The sequence below is a fragment of the Lycorma delicatula genome, chromosome 10 (assembly GCF_047948215.1).
Source record: "Lycorma delicatula isolate Av1 chromosome 10, ASM4794821v1, whole genome shotgun sequence".
In the NCBI taxonomy this organism is placed as follows: Eukaryota; Metazoa; Arthropoda; class Insecta; order Hemiptera; family Fulgoridae; genus Lycorma; species Lycorma delicatula.
The window spans coordinates 62,678,660-62,685,588 of record NC_134464.1 but is presented as its reverse complement, the minus strand read 5'-3'; the positions used below and the strand labels follow the sequence as shown (position 1 = coordinate 62,685,588).

The window sequence follows — 6,929 nt, the reverse complement described above, 5'->3', positions numbered from 1 at the left end:
ATACCTCTTCATTTGTCACTTTATCCACCCATCTGATTTTTAACATTTTCCTATAGCACCACATTTCAAAAGCTTCTAATCTTTTCTTCTCAGATATTCAGATTGTCCAAGTTTCACTTCCATATAAAGCGACACTCCAAACATACACTTTCAAAAATCTTTTCCTGACATTTAAATTAATTTTTGATGTAAACAAATTGTATTTCTTACTGAAGGCTAGTTTAGCTTGTGCTACTCGGCATTTTATATCGTTCCTGCTTCGTCCATCTTTAGTAATTCTACTTCCCAAATAACAAAATTCTTCTACCTCCATAATCTTTTCTCCTCCTATTTTCACATTCAGTGGTCCATCTTAGTTATTTCTACTACATTTCATTACTTTTGTTTTGTTCTTGTTTATTTTCATGCGATAGTTCTTGCGTAGGACTTCATCTATGCCGTTCATTGTTTCTTCTAAATCCTTTTTATTCTCGGCTAGAATTACTATATCATCAGCAAATCGTAGCATCTTTATCTTTTCACCTTGTACTGTTACTCCGAATCTAAATTGTTCTTTAACATCATTAACTGCTAGTTCCATGTAAAGATTAAAAAGTAACGGAGATAGGGAACATCCTTGTCGGACTTCCTTTCTTATTACGGCTTCTTTCTTATGTTCTTCGATTATTACTGTTGCTGTTTGGTTCCTGTACATGTTAGCAATTGTTCTTCTATCTCTGTATTTGAACCCTAATTTTTTTAAAATGCTGAACATTTTATTCCAGTCTACGTTATCGAATCCGTTTTCTAGGTCTATAAACGCCAAGTATGTTGGTTTGTTTTTCTTTAATCTTCCTTCTACTATTAATCTGAGGCCTAAAATTGCTTCCCTTGTCCCTATACTTTTCCTGAAACCAAATTGGTCTTCTCCTAACACTTCCTCCACTCTCCTCTCAATTCTTCTGTATAGAATTCTAGTTAAGATTTTTGATGCATGACTAGTTAAATTAATTGTTCTGTATTCTTCACATTTATCTGCCCCAGCTTTTTTTGGTATCAAAGGGGAACTAGGAACTATTTTATCCTATCTTCCAGCTCAAATTACATAAGAAACCACCAACTTTACTTACTCCTTAATTTGAGTCCCAAAAATTACACTAGGGCTTCTTTTTATTAGAAGAGCTGAAATCCAGGTGAAATCTTTTTCGTTAGCCGTAAGTCGAAAAGAAAGCGTCTTCAGACCTACGTTTATATGAACGTTTTTCATTATTTTTACCAGTAAATATGTCCTGAAAGTTTCTCAGTTACTTCATAGGACACTCTGGATATAATTATATCTATAAGTACTTGTGTGTATATATACTTCGTCTAAAAACAACCAATTTTAATTTGTGCTAACTTAAAATAAATTTTTCAGAATCAAACCATTTTATTCTCGCCAAAATATTAAAGATTGGACCATTACCTGTAAAATTTAGAAGTTACGTCAAAATTCATGAAAAAAATTATTATTTTTTCCTGTTTGTTTTTGAATGATTAATTAGCTGAGGATTTATGAAAACCTTTCATGGAAAACATGTCTTTTTTAAAAATTCAAACGGGTAATTAATAATTCATCAGTCAAGCAACCTTTTTTTTTGACAAGGGAATAGAAAGTATTTGATTTTAGCAGACAGTTTAGTTATTAGGTTTATTATAGTCACCCTATCTTTTAAAAATCATTTAAAGATTTTCCATATTTATAGGTTCTCGTATAATTAGTATATACCAAGTGAGTTGTGACCTATATCCACAGAAGTTGAAGTATGAAATAAGAAAGATCAAATATAAGAAAATGGAGTAGATCATAAGAAAGAGACAATCTGAATACAAAAAACAACCCCTACCTAGAAGATAACTTCAATGCCGCTCCACCTAGCAAGCGATCATCTTACATACAACCCTTTGGGAGCTTGTCTTTTACCTAAGATGAAAGCAACATATAAAAGGTCAATCATTTTGTGATGAAACCAGTTTATATGTATGTATAATAAAATAATTTCTCTTTCTCTCTCTCTCTCTCTCTCTCTCTCTATATATATATATATATATATATATATGTGTGTGATGTGTGTGTGTGTACGCGCGCGTGCGTTTAGAAAACAAATTCTTTTACACAAAAAAAGGTCCTAGGTTAGGTTTTCTAAATGAAATATCCTCCATCTATTATTTTCGAAGTTGTTTGACTTATGAATACATACATTTTTTAATTGCCATTCAGATAAGTCTGAACACAATTATGCACATTAGTATAAGATTGCTTGCTTTATATACTTCAGCAATAAATATACTACAGTTTGAAAATCTTTCAATTTACTAATTGGGGATAAATTTTACAGGAAAAATTCTGGTAAAAAGTTCGAATTCGAAGTAAAATTAAAAACAAATTGTCAATAACTACTCGTAGTTATGTAAGGATATAATATGTTTTTATTTATTTATTTTTAATAATTAATTCTGATTCCAGGTATTCATGTTCTTGTTCCGGTTAAAAGTTTTAATACACTATTTTTCTCTCACGTTTCAGTCCGTTTTGTTTTTAATAAAAGTATAATTGTATAAAATAAAGTTCCACTTACAATCATTAATTATTATAATTTTGAATATATATTTCATTTAATATTAATCTATTTCATAATAGTCGCAAACATCTTAGAACATGACGTTATGGTCTTATTGACGTACAATTTAATTTTATTCATTGACGACCGACCGTTACGAACGTAATAATTTTAATTTAAATTCAATTTAACATTTGAATTTGAATTAATATCTTTTGAAAAATCGCTGATGATGAAATAACAGCTCCGAAAGTACTCGGAAATATACTTTTTAAACTGTTGGTAAGTGGAATTTTATTTTATACAATTGTATTAATACCAACGGTGCCAAACGCTTAATAATTTAAATCTAAAAAGTAAAATTTCTGAAATGCTTCTTCAAGGTCAGTTGACGTTACTGCAAAGATTTTATTAGAATTAAATCTCTATGAATTTTGTTGAAAATTTTTATTGTTTACTCTCAATTTAAAAAAAAAGCTATTGCACGTCAAACGTAAAAAAATTTTTTTAATAATTTTTTGAATTAGCTCTTTTTTGAAGACGAACAGTTCTTTGAGCTGTTTTATTAAATTGTTCGTGATAAAAATCATATAAAGATGTCAAATTTTTCCATTAATTTAAATTCCAAGAATTTTAGAACGGCTTTATTTTTCCATGAAATAGAAATAAGGTCGAAATATTTCACAAGTTATTACTTGTAAAAGAAGTGTTTCCAAACCAAATTTTCTTTATTTTCGCTCGTAGAGAATGTCTCGAAATTAAATTCGGAACCTGCATTTCTATATATATATATATATATATATATATATAGAATAGAATATAATAGAATATAATTGCCATGAGCGATGGTGGTGTAATGGTGAGCATAGTTGCCTTCCAAGCAGTTGATCCGGGTTCGATTCCCGGCCATCGCAATTTTTTTATCATAAAATAAAAAATTTACATCACTACGCTATTTTAAATCGCTATTTAAAGATATATATATATATATATCTTTTATATATATATATATATATATATATATATATATATATATATTATATATCTTTTAATTTTATTTAATTTAAAATACATGAAAAACAATTTAGAAAAACGCAACTGGCGAGAAAAGTCTCCATAAATTACGGAAAGAATACTGAGAAATGACGATAGCAATTACAAATACTACTAAAAGATTATCTACATTGCAGCACGAATAGACAATACTTTTTATTTTACGTTTTTTTAATTAATTTCCTTAAAATTTTGCGTGAAATATTTTTATTATTATAAACTTAAAACCCAAAGACTTCCATATATTTAGTTATTATAAGATGTTACAAACTATATAAGTAATGCCATGAGCGATGGTGGTGTAATGGTGAGCATAGTTGCCTTCCAAGCAGTTGATCCGAGTTCGATTCCCGGCCATCGCAATTTTTTTATCATAAAATAAAAATTTTACATCACTACGCTATTTTAAATCAAAATTAATTATTTATGACGAAAAAAATTAAAAACATCATTAAATTATCTATTCGACTTTGTTATTTTTCGTTTACAAAACAAATGTTTAATTAAGTTATCTGAAAGAATAATTACGGAACCGCCAGAGGAATCATTTATAAAGGATTTTTTCACATAACTATTTTTTTTCTTTATAGAGTAAAAGAATTACTAAATCAGGAACAAAAATTTTAAAGAAAATATACAATTGAGAATCTCCAGCTTTTCAAAGTTAAAAAAAAATCTGATGTGGACACCATATGACTTCCTTGTATGGCTAATTAAATATACACATTCTTTTAAAATGAAAAGTACATAACATTTTATTTCATTAATTACTTCTGGTATTTTTTCTTTTTTTTATTGAATTATTATTCATCTTAATTTGTTTTACAATGGCAGACTAACTAATTATTAATAAATCAATATATTTAAATTAAAAAAAAAGTTAAAAAAAGATGAAGTCTGATTTGAATCGCTGTGCCTTGCCCTTCTACAATCCAAATATTTCATTAATTAAAATTTCATTTGGCTATAACTCTGGAACCAATAAAAATAAGTACCACTTATTATATATCGTTTAAAAGCTCTCAATGAGGGCTTATTAAAGCACTTAAGAAAAAGTCCAAAATCCAAATTTTTGGGGAATTTGGGTACTTTTGGTTCAGTTCATTGCAACCAAAAGAAGTGACAATTAGATGTTACAACAGTCCTAAATCCAACATTTCAACATACTACGGCTAATAGTTTTTGAGTTACATACGTACGTGCAGACGTCACGCGGAAACTAGTCAAAATGAATTCAGGGATGGTAAAAATGGATATTTCTATTGAAATCTGAAAACTAAAATTTTTCGTGATCGCAATACTTCGTTTACTTCGTACAAGGAAGTAAACAATCATTGTAGATATATCTACAAATATTTCAAGAATAAAATGATACACTGTAAAAAAAATGACAAGAAATTGGTTGAAATTATTTAAAAAACCTTTCGTGAAATACACGTTTATCTTTTTATTAAAACAGATCATTGACTATTTTTCAAATTGTTATTGTGAAGTATAAGTTTTGCATCGTTTTTTAAGACAAATTCTTAGCACGAAGTTTTCTTTAAGATAAATAAAAAAGATATTTATATCACAAAATATATATTTTAATATTCTTATATTTAATTTTAAACATATATTTAAATTTCTAACCATTTATAGATTGCAAGATTATATTTAAGCTTTTAATAGCTTTTCGGTCCTTATTATCAAAAAAAGTTTTTAATTTTATTTTATTTAAACTACGAGAAAAAGAATAAATTAATAATAAAAATTATTCCTTCCTTGTACGAAGTAAAGGAAGTATTGTAATCGCGATAAATTTCGGTTTTCAGATTTCAACGGAAATATCCATTTTGACCATCCCTGAATCCATTATGACTAGTTTCGGCGTGACGTCTGTACGTATGTATCTCGTATAACTCAAAAACGATTAGCCATAGCATGTTGAAATCTTGGATTTAGGATTTTTGTAGCATCTAGTTGTGCACTTACCCTTTTGGTTGCAATCGACTAAACCAAAAGTGTCCAAAAATGCCCAAAATCTAAAAAAATATGATTTTGGACGTTTTCTTTACTGCAGTCCTCTTTGAAAGCTTTTCAACGATAGATCATAAGCGGTAATTATTTTCATTCGTTCCAGAGGTATAGCCAAACAAAATTTTAATTTAAATATATTGATTTATTAATAATTAGTTAGTCTGCCATTGTAAAACAAATTAAGATGAATAATAATAATTAACAAAAAAAAGAAAAATATATCAGAAGTTTTTAATGAAATATAATTTTATGTATTTTTCATTTAAAAAAAAAGTGTAAATGTAATTTAACATGTGTACAGGGAAGTCATGTGTTGTCCATTTCAGATTTTTATAAATTAAAAGAATAAATGCAAAATTAAGGCATTATAGCACAGATCTTGTACGGCATGAAAACTAAAAATATAACTGTAATAGAGAATCTACTCAAGACAGAAAGAATTTTAAGATATATTTGTGGTCCAACACGGAGATCAAATAAAAATATATAAGATAAAATTGGACATCTGGAAATAACAATATGAAAACGACTGCAATTCTATGGACACATGGTCCGAATGGAGCACTCACAGGTAAACAAACATATTTTTAATAAACTCTGAAATTATGAAGGTCAAGGTTTTTAAAATATTAAAGGTTATAAATATTAAGGTTATAAATGGTATAAAGGTAATGGTAAATATTAAGGTTATAAAGGTTATAAATATTAAATATTCAAGGTTTCAAAAATATTAAATAGAGGAAAGAACAGCTCAAAGAAAGCTGACGAAAAAATACAGAAAGAAAACTTTTGAATTAATGGTTCCTTTAGTTGAAAAGAAAAAACTCAACATAGGAGAATGGACTGAGAAACAAGGGCTAAACAGTGCGAAAGAATGAAGAGCTTCCTGAAGAAAAAGAAAGAAACTACATGAAAACATTTGCGTGATCCTTAAAGATATATCCGCAGAGAAAAAATAAAAAAATATTTGCGATGGCCGGGAATCGAACCCGGATCAACTGCTTGGAAGGCAACTATGCTCACCATTACACCACCATCGCTTATAGCGATAAAAAAATAATATAATTTGTTATAAGTAAATATAGAAAGAAGGTTGTAGAAATCTCACGACCGCACCGATTCGCTACCGTTCTCTCTCACTTTAGCGAACTCATCTTTATTCTTCATTAACTGCTTTTCCAGCCGTCTCACTCTAATAGTCTCTTCTTTTCTCTTTCTCTCCATTACTTCGTCTATATTGCATGCTCTGTCTTCCTTACTAATATCGTACAACATCCA

General features: G+C 28.4%; 3 non-coding genes across 3 annotated transcripts; 2 read left to right on the top strand and 1 right to left on the bottom strand.

Annotated features, from left to right (window-relative positions):
- The first annotated feature begins 3,421 nt into the window (after positions 1–3,421).
- TRNAG-UCC (transfer RNA glycine (anticodon UCC)) lies at positions 3,422–3,493 on the top strand. The gene has a single exon. It is a non-coding gene; the product is annotated as a tRNA-Gly (tRNA).
- A 429-nt stretch (positions 3,494–3,922) lies between these two features.
- TRNAG-UCC (transfer RNA glycine (anticodon UCC)) lies at positions 3,923–3,994 on the top strand. The gene has a single exon. It is a non-coding gene; the product is annotated as a tRNA-Gly (tRNA).
- A 2,625-nt stretch (positions 3,995–6,619) lies between these two features.
- TRNAG-UCC (transfer RNA glycine (anticodon UCC)) lies at positions 6,620–6,691 on the bottom strand. Its single transcript has one exon. It is a non-coding gene; the product is annotated as a tRNA-Gly (tRNA).
- Positions 6,692–6,929: the final 238 nt, after the last annotated feature.